General features: G+C 45.8%; 1 protein-coding gene across 4 annotated transcripts in view; it reads right to left on the reverse strand.

Moving 5' to 3' along the window:
* Nucleotides 1–14,021, reverse strand: part of CNIH3 (cornichon family AMPA receptor auxiliary protein 3) — a 194,772-nt gene that overhangs the window by 123,572 nt on the left and 57,179 nt on the right. The window lies entirely within an intron of this gene.

The following is a 14,021-nucleotide window of genomic DNA, read 5'->3' on the forward strand; positions in this document are numbered from 1 at the left end:
GCATGGAGGTGATCTGAAGGCCACATCCCATTGAAAGGGGTCATCTACTACCCAACTCTAGCTGGTTGCTGCCCTGAGGAATATGGTTCCAATATTGCCAGATCCTTTGCAGTATTTTTTCCCCAAAAGAAGCTGAAAATCCAGTTTTTTTTGAGTGAAATTTCCAGATTCTTAAAATGTTAAGTAAGTCAAAGCAAACAAATTTGCAAGCCACGTATGACCCACTGGCTGCTGATTGCAACTCCTAGTACAGAACAAGAAGGGCACAAGGGCAAGGGCAGAAGAGGAATGAACACCTGCATTTGGGGCAAAGAGGAGACAGGTTTGAGCGGGCACAAGACAGAAGGAAAACTAAGATGGTCTTGTGCTGGGGGAGGGTAGAGTTCAGTGGTAGAGTGTATGCTTAGCATGGACGAGGTCCTGGGTTCAATCCCCAGTTCCTCCATTAAAAAAAAAAAGATGGCCTTGTGCCAGAAACTCAGAAAGAAGGAGATGACTAGTAATATCACACTACAGAAAGATCAAGAGGGGTAAGAATGAAGAAGACGGGTCTGTTGGATTTGGGAACTGGGGCATCATTGGTGATCTTCAAGATATCAGTTTCAATAGGATGAAAGAAGCATCTGGCATATTGCAGGAGATTCTGAGATGTGAGTAGGAGTGAGGAAGTGCAGGCAAAGGGTGTTGATGACTCTTCCCAGAATTTGGCAAAAAATGAAAGGAGAAATGTGTGGGTTGTTAGTATGAAGGGTTACCAAGATCAATGAAATTTTTTAGAACAAGGAAGATTAGACTTGTTTAAAAAGGGGGGAAAGAGCTGGACAGCAATAAGAGAGAAGGTACTTCAGAAAGAGAGAGCTGGTTTGGATACACTCCAGAATGAATTAGAAGGAGATAATCAAGGGAATGCATGAAAGGGGCAGAGAGGGGCCCTGAGGCAGGAGAGAAGGCTCTGAGAGATGTGGATACAAAGCAGAGCAGAAGGAGACAGGAAACCCAGAGCCCATGGCCACCACTTACAGTCATGTTGAGAAAAAACAGAGCAGTTTAGGAGAGTAAAGAGAGTCACCAGCAACCAGTGAGGCAGCATAACAGGAGCAGTGAAGGGATGAGTCAGAGGCCAGCTGCACGCAGTGAGGACCCAGCTGCGGGGAGAGGGCAGGAGCCTGGTGGGCACTGACTGATGTTCACTCGGCAGAGTGGAACTGACGAGGTGGGAAGGGCAGGTCAATGGGGCAAGGTGTTCTATCCTGCTATACCTTCCAGCAAGGTACACGGTGGGCACTCAGTAAATACTGAAGAACAGTGTAGCCAGGCAGCTCTGTATCTGACAGTCAGGGGCCTCAGCCATGCTGCTCAAAGTAATGTGCATACAGATCTCCTGCAGATCTTGCTCAAATGCAGACTGTGATCCTGTAGGTCTGAGTAGGGCCTGAGAGTCTGCATTTATCATAAGTTCCCCGTTAATTGCAGTGCTGCTGTCCCAGGACTCCCAGTGATAGCTGGCCAATTTCACACGGAGGAGAAAGAGAAGAGAAACTGCCTCCGTGAACTTGATGATACACTCTCAATTGTACACGCCAACACAGGTCCCTGAGAGGTTCCAAAGCAGCATAGAAGCCTTTATTCAAGGTTGGGGAGCGGGTTTATGACTGTTGGTTTCTATTCAACAGATTTGCTCTCCTAGTTACATCCTACTTACACTTTCATTAAAATGGACTTCTCTTCCCTGTGGTCAGAAAGGAGAGAGAGCCAACCCGAGTCTGGATATTGGAGTAGATCACAATGTGAAGGATAATCCATCTGTGAATGATGGAAAGCCAACAGGAATTAGAAATTTGAAATGAATAAATGACCCAATGAAGTTAAGGTAAGTCATAGGGGAAAGGACTCAGGGTCAAGAAAACACAGAGTCAGACTTCACTCTGCCATTTGGGGGCATTGAGTGGGTCTCCGTCTTTCTGCACTTTCCTTTATCTTCAGTGAAGGAGCTAGACCAGAATTCACTAAGGTCCTCTCTAGTGCTAATATTCTAGGAATATTTTTAAAAGCCATGTTCAAACCTCACCACATCATTGGAAACTCAGAGGGTGGAGCCAGGGCTTCAGCATTTTATGAACACTGACCAGAGGGTACATGGTGCAGGCAGGAATGAAACCCACTGCCCTGTTTCTTGTCAGAGCTGGAAACACTTCTGATCTCTAAAAGCCAACCCATCCCAGCTGGTCAACTTTTCCAACTGTTAGAGGTGCTGGGAGATTTAGGGATTTAGGGGGAGCTAATGACTAGGTGTCTGTGCACCTGACCTGGGTCTGCACAAGGGAGGGGAGAGGCAGGGTCTAGGTGGAGGTCGGCCCCAGACCTGCTGGGCCACAGTGGCCGGGCCACATAGGGCACTTCCATGCAGTAATGTACCTGAATGACGAAGCCTGCTTGGCAAAGGGTCTCAAATTTGGCTGCATATTAGAATCACCGTGGGGAAGTTTTAAACACCTTGATGCCCAGGATTTATTTCAAACAAATTAAGTCAGACTCTCTGGAGATGGGACCCAGGCATCAAAGTTTGTTAAAGCTCCCCCAAGTGATTCCAACGTGCAGCCAAGTTTGGAAACAAGTGCCTTAAAGAGCACTTTGCAAATGTTAGATATCACGGTCAATAATTATGTGGGCCTGGCAATGATGACAGCCAGCTATGGACTTTCCATCATCACCAGTGTCTTTACCTGTCTGCTTGCCTCTTTCAAGTATCCTAACCAGTCCTTGAGCTAAGAACAGAGTTTCTGAAGGAATTTGTTTCCTGAAAGACAGAATCCCATCTTTTTTCATGAAGCAAAACCACTTCTAGAACTTTTTACATGTGAGCTACTTCCTAGCTCTGCAGACTCTGCCAGCCCCATCACCAGCCATGGGCCAGGTCAGCCCCAGTGGGCATTAGGCCAATTAAGTGAGGCTCTCTGTGAGTAGGACCCCTGTACCCGGATTTTGAAAGCGTCCCAGGAGATTCAAATGTGCTGTGAAGACAGAAACTCCGGTCTATGAGAACAAATTCCCAACCACTGAATTCTGCACATTCCCGGGGGCCGCACCTGCGGCTGAGGCCAGCAGGCCAGCCAGTGGGCTCCCCAGTAAAACCCAGTCATGGTGACAACGATGTTGGAAACAGGCACCCTCGTACACTACTCGTACACTACTGGTGGGGATAAAAACTGCTTCACCCTTTGGGGGAAAGTAACCTGGCAAATTTTTAAGAAGTACAAACTCATATACTCTTTAACCCAATAATCTCACTGCTGGGACAGAAACACATTATTGCAGAGTTACTGATAGGAGCCAAATAAACAAAACTGAAAACAGAGAGAATGTCCATGAACATGAACATGACTGAATAAACTGTGTGTACTATGGAATATTATGAGAGTTTGTGTGATTATTTTTAAGAGATTTAGACCTATAGCATGGCACTGACCTAGAGATGCGTCCACAATGTAATGGTATGTGAGGGAAAAAATGTTATAGGAACAATTTTTTTTCTGTTATCGGGAAAAAGAAACAAGAGGCCAACTCTGAGTATATGTTCATACACGTGTGTGTGTGTGCACAGCTGTCTGTGTTTGTGCGTGGAGACAGGAGCTGGACCGAGACCCAAGCTTTTACCATCAGTTATGCCCGAGGGTCAGGAACAGAGAGAGGTTGGGAGCTTATTAATATTCTCTTCATGTTAACTTAGCATCGTTTTCCAGTAAAAATGAGAACATACTGCTTTTATAATTAAAACAATTAATGAAGATGAACCAGAGTGAGCTCTGGGGTAAGACTATCTAGATTCAAATCCTGGCTTTGCATGGGCCAGCTTCTGTTCCTTAAGCCCTCTGCCCTCGTGATGCTCATCAGTGAATGGGGACCACTGTGATGTCCACCTCATAGTGGTGCCCACATCAGAGACAGGCATTAAGTGAGATGACCTCGTCAAGCGGTTTGCACAACTTCTGGCGTATTCTGTGCGACACACAGTAACTTCATAAACATTGTCGTTGTGGAAAGAATTTTCCTAAGCCACTAGGACCACTCTTCTCAGTCTAGGTAAGCTCACCTCCTCCAGCAAAGAAAAAGAACCCAAGCCTCCTTGTCACTCTCCCCGCTGCAGAGGGAGCCTCCTGTCCACCTTCCCCAGAGTTTGGTAATGACTTTTTGTGCAGCCCACAGGGCACTACCGGTGGGCAGTGATCTTTATTACTTTCTCCAGCCCCAGAATGGGTCATGCTTTCCCGCTACCAAGTGACAATTTCTGGGCAGGAAAATGCCTGAAATCTCCTGGGAAGGGATGTCCTATAAACCAAAATAGTTACAATAATTATGTAACTTCAGCTTACCTGAGCAATTGGCCCGTCTGCAAAAGCTCACAACACAACGCATATATGGATTTGGTCCTGACCCTGGGCCTGCTGGGGTGACAGGAGCCAAAGCTCCTAATTAGAATGATGAATTATGAAAAGATACATGCACCCCAATGTTCACAGCAGCAGTATATACAATAGCCAAGACATGGAAACAACCTAAATGTCCACTGACAGATGACTGGATGAAGAAGTTGTGGTATATTTCTACAATGGAATACTACTCAGCCATAAAAAAAGAAAAAATAATGCCATTTGCAACAACATGGATGGACCTAGAGACTGTCATACTAAGTGAGGTAAGCCAGAAAGAGAAGGAAAAATACCATATAGTATCACTCATATGTGGAATCTAAAAAAAAAAAGGAAAACAAAGACACTAATGAACTCATCTACAAAACAGAAACAGATTCACAGACATAGTAAACAAACTTACCAGAGGAAAGGGGGTGTTAGGGATAAATTGCAAGTTTGAGATTTGCAAATATTAACTACTACGTATAAAACATAAAAAACAAATTTCTTCTGTTTTATATATGGAACTATATTCAATATCTTGTAGTAACCTATAATGAAAATGAATATATGTATGCATATGTATGATTGAAATATTATGCTGTACACCAGAAACTAACACATTGTAACTGACTATACTTTAATTAAAAAAAAAAAAAAGAATGATGAATGACCTAAGCCTTGTCCAACATGCACTGAGTCAACTGTCTATGCTTGGGTGACTGGCTTTGCGCGCTGCTCCCTGCAAGGGGTATAAAAACGTGAAGAGGCCGGGCCCTATCCCTTTTGTTTGGACCATCTGCCCTGGAGAATGATGGTAGCAATTCTTCATGGGCTTTGCTCAAATAAGTTTGCATTTTATTCTGATAAGCATGCAATAAAATCCAACAGAAAAGACCAGAGTGTTGCCTTTTCTTTCACTGGATCACGCCTGTGGGTATTAAGACAATGCTAGTAAAATCTCAATCCAGGGGCTCACTTTTTAGTCTGTTTGCTATTCGCCAAGGAGCAGAATTCAAGGTGAGGCTAATCGCTAACCAAGGGGATGTTGCTTCCATAAAAACTCTTCTCTGGTGCATAGATCCTGCGGTGGGTTGAATCTGTGTCCCCCCAAAATTCATATGTTGAAGTCCTAACCCACAGTAAATCAGAATGTGACTGTATTTGGAGAGAGGGACTTTAAAGCAGGAATTAAGGTTAAATGAGGTCATTAGTATGGGCCCTAATCCAATACGACTGGTGTCCTTATACAAAGAGGACCACGTGAGGACACAGCCAGAAGGTGGCCATCTGCAAGCCAAGGAGAGAGGCCTCAGAGGAAGCCAACCCAGACGACATCTTGATCTTGGACGTCCAGCCTCCAGACTGTGAGGAAATAAACTCCTGTTGTCTAAGCCACCCAGTTTGTGGGTCCTTTGTTTCAGAAGCCCTAGCAAACTAACACAGATCCCATGGGAACCACTGCTAGAGGATGCAACGTCTTCTGAAGGCTCTTTCCCCCAAGCCATCCGTTTCCGTACAGTCTCTTAAAATGGAGAAGATGTCTTTAGTTAATACTTCTTAGCCTACTTCCAACTTGGAGGATGAGAATCAGCAGAGGAGGGAGAGGAGTCAGACTGGAGAGGAGGAAGACATGCATGTGGCTGACAGTGGGTCATCTGAATGGATACACACTGGTGTGTCAGAGGGTGGTGTCCACGCGCGCTCTGCAAAACTCAAAAGTAAGGAGCTGTCCTGGGAAATGCAGGGAAACATGTTTTAATCCTGACTGTGAGAACACAGAAGGACTACTAGGAAGGAGAAGGCAGCAGTCTGCAAATCAGAGCTGGATTTGAATCCAGAACCAGCACTTTACCTGGTGAGAGATGTGGGCAAGTGAGGGCTTTGGTTCCCCATCTCCACCTCACAGACTTGGTGTAAGAATAAACCAAAGACTGCATAAAGAGCACAGCACAGTCACTCATCCCCTCCGCCAGCAAAGAATGACTGACTAGGTGCTGTTTTCTAGGTAAAGTGCTGGGCAGTGAACAAGATACACAGACCCTGCTCTCACCGACTTTACAGTTGATTAAGGAAAACAAGCATTTTACAAAGAATCCTACCAATTTTTTTTTACTGCCTTCCTTTTAAAGTCCAGAATATTGGGACTTGAAATATTTTATCAATAACTCGAACAACCCCGATGTCCAAATACCCATAAACAACCCAGTGGCCATCACTTTTGGTCTCTATTAACAGTTGGCATCACGATGATCAAAAGGTATTTGCAGTAGCACAGTCGTGTGTACTGAAGTCTAGTTTATACAAGGGGGATTATACAGACCCTCGCAGAAGATGCATTGTTTGTCCTGTCATCAGTCTGTCCTGCTGACGTAATCTGAACAGTGTATATATTCCTGGGGCAGGAAACTTGTCTAAGTGGCTCCCTTATTTAGTTCCTACCAGGGCACCAGTGGCACTGGCACCATGTTCTGCTGATGCATTGAGTGGTAACAGCAGTGATGTCACCACTGAAAAGGCCGCAATAGCAGAGCTGTTCTTGCTGTATGTTTCCCGCCCACCTCCCTGTGCTATAATCGGTGATCATTGTCCTTCAGAATTTCATCATGGCTTTGACCATTTGGCAGACGCAGAAAGGGAACAGTATGGTTTTTCTGTCCCTTTATAATAATGGCACTTTGCATTTGTATAGCACATTTCACGTATTCAGAGCATTTTCTTGTCTATTGCCTGGTCTTATCCTAATGAAACAAAAACCCCATGTGTTTTGTAATTGTCTGTACTATAAAGACAGCTTAGGAATCAGAGCCAGTGAAACTCTGTGCTGGAGAAGGACCGATGCCCCAAATTGCTTCAAAAATAACAAATCCCATATAAGTTGCAAATGGAGCCAGCAGGATAACACAGCAATACAGCTATTCCATGGGGAGAGGATACATCTGGAGCGTAGGAATCAATTCAGCACAAGCCAGGAGCCCCTAGGAATTCTCATCTGAGTTGCAGGGCTCCTCTGTCGGCGCTGCCTAGGTAGAGGCTGCTACCCGGTTCTAACTGTAGGGAGAGACAGAGACTGGAGAGTGTTACAGGGACTAAGAGGCCATTAGGATTTGGTAATATTGGCCCCTTCTGTGGCCTAGAAATGTGACCTAGAAAAGTTTCTTGCTTTTTCAGCAATTCGGAAAGAGCGAAAATGAGTATCCGGAGGGGTGAGCATCTGGGAGGCTGAAAACAGAATTTTTACTTCTAAAAGCAAAGTGCCCACACCAAGAAAAACAAGCTGTGTGCGGATTACTTGCGATGAGTTGCCCGCTGGGTTGACCATCTCCTGGGAGGCAGGAAGTTAGGCACTCACTCTTTCAGTTCACCTGGGTACCCGTTGGCAAATTATTGCTTTTGCTTTGGTACCATTTAGAAAATTATGGCTCTCTAAACCATACTCTGGGGGACTGAGAAAGAAAAAATGCCTCCCACCTGCACTGCCAAAGCCTGACCTACCCTCCAACTCTGCTTTGCAGCCTCGCCACACATTTGAACCACCTAGGGAGCTTTCAAACCCCCACCCTCACTGCAATGCCCATTCTGCGTTCCAGACCAACGAAACAGAAACTCTGGGGGTGGGGTCCAGGAGTAGTAGGTGCTTAAGCTCCCCAGGTGATTCCAATGTGCAGCCACGGTCGAGAACCAGCCCTCTAACCACACCCATCACCACGCGCACCCCCGGGCAGAGAGGGATGCACTAACAAGACAAAGCACATCACACCTGCCACGGCCCTCTCTGTGGTCTCCTTCACTTGCCTTAATCCCGTGCTCAGCAGTGATCATTCTACCACGCATGTTATCAAAATAATAATCCAAGCCATTCTGTGGTTGCCAGCCTCTCGTTCACTAACCCATTAAGCTAATTAACATGAGTCAGACACCACGCTAGGCAACGCAGCAGATACAAAAATTAGGAGGACATGATCCCTGCCTTCAAGAATACAACTGTGGAAGATACATGTCCAAGTGACTGTAATACAAGGTATTGTGTGATCAGAGCTTTGAGACTCTCGGGCAGGAAAACAGAGAAAAAAATGAAAATCAGTCCCTTTTAGCTGGACTGATGTCTTCACAACTGACACATCACTCACAAACACACACACACACACACACCTCAGCACATAATACAGGACTATGTACATAGCAGGTCTATGAATGAAGAAGTTCAGATTGGCACCCACTGGAACCCACCAAGGCCAACAACCAGGACTCCTCAGCTCCATTCTCCAACCCTCAGAATGCCCAGGCTCCTCCAGGTACCATCAGACATCACCTCAATCTCTAATGCCTAGTCTCTCTTATCCCCCACCCTCACCCCCCACCTCACACCACCCTTGCAGTTCTGGGGTGCACATCAGTGGCTGGGTGCCCTGCGTTGGCTGCTCTGCAGACTGAATGTCTCACTGAGACCAAGGTCTGCAGCTGTCCTCCAGTGTCTACTCCTTCTTCTCTCTGGAATAAAATGCCTGATTTGGAGCTGAGCATATGGCCCCCCAAAATACCAGATGTGGCCTTTTGCTTAAGATCCTGCCAATGAGTTAAGCTGAAGTGACATGTGCAGCTTCTGGGACATGTCCTTCACAGAGTGGCCCATCTCCTCTTCCCCCTGCCATCCTGCTGCTTGAAAGGACATCATGGTGTGGCACCTTTGTGGACCACGTAGACAAGAAAATGCCCTAATAATGGCAGAGCTCTAAAGGCAGGAGGAGCCTGGGTTCCCCAGATGGCCCTGTGAGGCTGAGTTCCCCTCCCACCCCACCCTCGGCCCAGCCCAGACTGGCCCCTCCTCTAGACAGAGCTCCCTCCCTTTCCCCCTACCCTCCTTCTCTCTCTCTCCCCGCCCTCCTTCCCTCTCAATCTCCCTCTGGTATCTTTTACTCACGGTGGAACCCACAGCCTAACACATGTTCCTGCCTCCCTCACAATACCTGGAGTTCCTTAGTATATTAATGAGAGGAGAAAAGGGTTACAGAAAATCAGATGATCTATCAGAACGGTCAGTGATTTGGTGACTTCTCATAGCAAAACTCCTAGGAGCCCATAAATCTTTATTGCTTAGAAGGTGAGGCTTTGAGAATCTACTTTGCTGATGAATGCAGTAAGTTGACTGGCCTCCTTTTTCTGGTCCACACAGTCTACGGAGACCACAGGGGAAGCTGAGCGATCATCACTTTTGGTTAGTGGCCTGCAGAGGTTGACCCCTAGGGTCAACAGAAGCTCTATAAAAGGTGTGGAAACCTGCCAGCTCCTATGGATGGAAGCAGCAAGAGACGAAGGTAACATCTAGAATAATGTCTGACCACATATGTGGGCACTGTGGCCCAGCCAATTTGACATAAAATTCATCATCACAGGAGGTGGGCATTTATGAATCTGTATTTTCAATAACCTGTCCAGATGTGATGTGAAGCACAGCTATGTTTGAGGACCACTCTCAGGGCTGCACCCTAAGGTCACTGATAGCTTCCTGGTTTCTCCCTCCACCATCACAAGGGCCGCTGGACTTCCTTTGTGAAGCTGGTGGTGCCAGCCCCACATTTAACTCAGATGCAATCTTCCATCATGTCGTGGGTCAGGAAGATGCTCCCTCCACAGGCAGCAGTACCGAGCAGGCTGGGAGATGCGTCTCGAGCCCAGCGCACCCTGGACAACCTACAAAGGAGTCGGCTGCTGGCCACATTTGCCTGCTGACTGCCAGCTTCTCTGGGTTGAAGCTCTCCTTCTTTTCCCTTCTCCCTTAGCGGATCCAATTCTCCAGATCCTGGGAGGCCACTAATGAATCACCAGCACACCCACCAACCACCCAAGTCACCAAATAGTCCCCATGCTGTTCCTCCACCTTGGCCACCCATGTGAAGCACAAATCAGGCATTTTCAAAATATAGATGATGGCACCCTCCCAAGACCTACTAGGGCGGAACTTCTGAAGGTGGCTCCTGAGCACATGTCCCCTGGAACATCTACATGGGGGACTTGGACATGCATGATGATTAGAAACCACCAATCCCACTGACGACAAACACAACAGAACTGTGGACTCCACCACTTGTCACTTCCTGATACTATCCTAGAGTATGATTCGTCACAAGAAAGGCAGCAGAGTTTCAGCAAAAATTCTAAGCCCTCTCTCTGGACAATTAATAAGAATTCTTGGGTACAGGATCATAAGTGGAGAACAATGATCATGTTGAGAAGAGGGTGTTGTGCAGCTGGCGAGGCTCATTCATTAGCTAAGCAAGATGTTCATGCTACTCGCCTAAAATCATGCAGGGTTCACATTCATGACACCATTTCTCTGCAGGTCACTACATGTGGGTGACCTTCAGAGTAGCTCACAAATAGAATTGTGAAAGTGAAGGCCCTGAAGACCTGCAGTACAGATGAGACCATCTCCCATGACGGGAAGGAGCTAAGATACCTGTATAGTTGTCATGACAGGAAGACCACGTGGAGTGTCCACTGCACGAATGTTCATGGAGTTCTCCTCACACCTGCAATGCTGCTGCAGACAACACTACTGCCCGAGCAGGGCCTGCCTCCCACACACCTACACGGAAGAGACCACTTTGCACAAGAGAACTGCTTATTTTGAAATAGTCAAGGATCTTTTCCACAACTTTGGCCTGACCTCCAGAATATAAAGGTGTGCAGCCTTGTTCCCTGGCCTATCACATGCCAAATTGGCAAGAGACTGTACCCAGGGGAAGAGACAGGATTCACGTGTAGTAAATGCTACTCATGGTGAAATGGCCACTGACGTGGGGTAAGGATGGGGGAAAAGTCATCACTCACTGAGAGACACAGTGTTTGGCCCTATAGACACACTGGTGAGCAAGGAAAGGATGGTCCCTGCCCCCAAGAGAGCTCACAGTTGAGTCGAGTCCTGTCCAGCTTCGGTGACCCCAGACTCTGGGGACCAGAAGGGCACTGGGGCCACGCTGGCCAAGTAGCCCAGGACACACTGGTTCTGGTGTCATGTCACCACCAGCCCTCTGGGCTGCAAGGAGGGGTCTGGCCAGATGACCTCTGAAGACAATCCTAGTTCTAGTGTTTCATCTCCTGATCACATAGTGAGCACCAACCTGGTGTCCCACGTCATGCTGACTCTGGGGATTCAAAGATGAATAAGACATTGTATTCCTCCTTCATGGAACTTACAGACTAATGGGAGAGGCAGACATCCAAAGAGACAACGATACAGTGTTGTAAGCCCCACAAGAGAGGAGGAGACCCCCACATCTACGAGTCTATGTTACCCTCCCAGAGAAAATCTGAAAAATTTCCAACCTCTGAACCCTTTTATTTCCAATTTCATTGAGAATAATTGACATACAGCACTGTGTAAGTTTAAGATATATAGCATAATGATTTGATTTACATATACTGGTGAAATAATTACCACAATAAGTTTGGTTAACATCCATCATTTCATATAGACATCAAAAAAAAAAAAGAAAAGAAAAAGAAAAAGAGGGCTTTTCCCTTGTGATAAGAACTCTTAGGATTTCCTTTCTAAATTTTCAAATATAACACACAGCAGTGTTAACAGTCATCATATTGTACATCACATCCTTTATAAATTATCTTATAACTGGAAGTTTGTATCTTGTGACAATCTTCATCCAACTCCCTCTCCTCCTCTGATAACCACAAATCTGATCTCTTTTTCTATCAGTTTGTTTTGTTGCTATTGCTTTGCTTTGTTTTTAGATCCCACATATAAGTGAGATCATACAATATTTGTCTTTCCCTGACTGATTTATTTCACGTAGCATAATGTCCTTAAGATCCATCCATATTGTCAAAAATGGCAGGATCTTCTTCTTTTTATGGCTGAAATATGAATATATTCTCTGTCTATTCATCCATTAATGGACATTTAGGTTGTTTCCATGTCTTGGCTATGGTAAGTAGTGTTGCAATGAACACGGGGGTACAGGTATCTCTTCAACATAGAGTTTTTATTTCCTTTGGATATATTGCTGGATCATATGGGAGTTCTATTTTTAACTTTCTGAGGAATCTTCATACTGTTTTCCATAGTGGCTATACAAATTTACAATTCCACCAACAGTGTACAAGGGTTCCCTTTTCTCCATATCATCAGCATTTGTTATTTCAACTTTTTGATGCTAGCCATCCTAACAGGAATGAGGCGATATCTCATTGTCCCAACCCCTAAATCTTAATCCCTTTCCTATGGTTACGTGGTAAACAGATGGCATTTAAGGTGCCAATTAATGTGGAGGGACACCCTTTGCCTTTTAACTCTGTAGTCCCTCCCACTGTGACCATGGGCGTGGCCATGTGACTCACTTCAGCCAATAGGACACTAGTAGACTTGATACAAACCAAACCTTGAAAGAGTGCTTGTATATTTCCACTTCTTCTCTTGCTTCTCTATGACACCATGAGAACAAGCCCAGATTAGTCTCTGGATGTTGAGATGTGGAGCAGAACCAACATTCCAGCTGATGCCATCCCAGCTTAGCTCATTCATGGTCTGCTGACTGCCAGACATACGAATGTGCCCCAGCCAAGACCAGAAGACCAGCCAAGACCTTCTCCCTACAAGCCCAGCCAAGATCAGTAGAACCAACAAGATGGACCCATGAGAAATACGAATCATGGTCATCGTGTCATGAGCTGGTCTGACACTCTATTGTCATGGCAGTGGGGAACTAGTAAGGTTAGTGCCACCAGCTACCCTGATTTGATTGAGGAGCCAGACCCACACATAAGGCAGCTGTTGTGAAGTCCTCCACTTCTGCAGCCTTGGGAGCGGAGTGAAGTGAGGACAGGGCTCTTGCTCCGGCCCCTCCAGCTCCTGGTTCAGCCACCCCGTGACAGCACCACTATGAGTAAAATTTTCCTTCTTCCTCTCAGACTACCAAGGAATTTGCCACAGCAAGCAACTGAAAATAAATTATACATGAGACATGGTTTCTGAGCTAGTTGCAAGTTTTGTTCCAGGATATTTTTACTTTTCTTCAAACATTCCCACCAGGAGTGAACCAAGAGGTTAAACAGAATTAGAAAAGAACCTAAAAGGAATTCACTTGGCCCCATCACGGTGAGCCAAGCATAGTAGAGGGTCCCTGAGGCCGTCTGTAGCTTTGGTATTTGTATCTTCCCTTTGAAAGAGCTGAGCGATATTTCTGTAGTTGTGGTCCTTAAAGAGAGTGTTCAAAGAGAACCAACAATTTCCCCAATCATGTGGTGGAAAATGTGAACTCTGGTCAGACACACCAGCCTTCAAATCTCAGCTCTACCAATGTAGGAAATATGAGACCCTGGGATATATACTTAACCTCTCTAAGCCTCGATTTCCTCACCTGTTAAGTGGGGCTATTCATCATGACTACTTCATAGAGTTGTAAGGATTAAAAAGAGTTAATCCTTTTAAAGGCAGACCACAGTCACTCAAGAAAGGTAAGAAGCCATTACCAGTGTCACACTTTAGAAATCACCCAACAACAGAGAATTCTAATCTGGAAAACTTCTGAGTCAAGGACAGTCTCACAAAGGCATTCCACACAACTGCCTCTGAGTTTTGGTGTCCCTCTTCTCTGC

This window comes from Camelus ferus, chromosome 23 (genome assembly GCF_009834535.1).
Source record: "Camelus ferus isolate YT-003-E chromosome 23, BCGSAC_Cfer_1.0, whole genome shotgun sequence".
Taxonomy (NCBI): Eukaryota; Metazoa; Chordata; class Mammalia; order Artiodactyla; family Camelidae; genus Camelus; species Camelus ferus.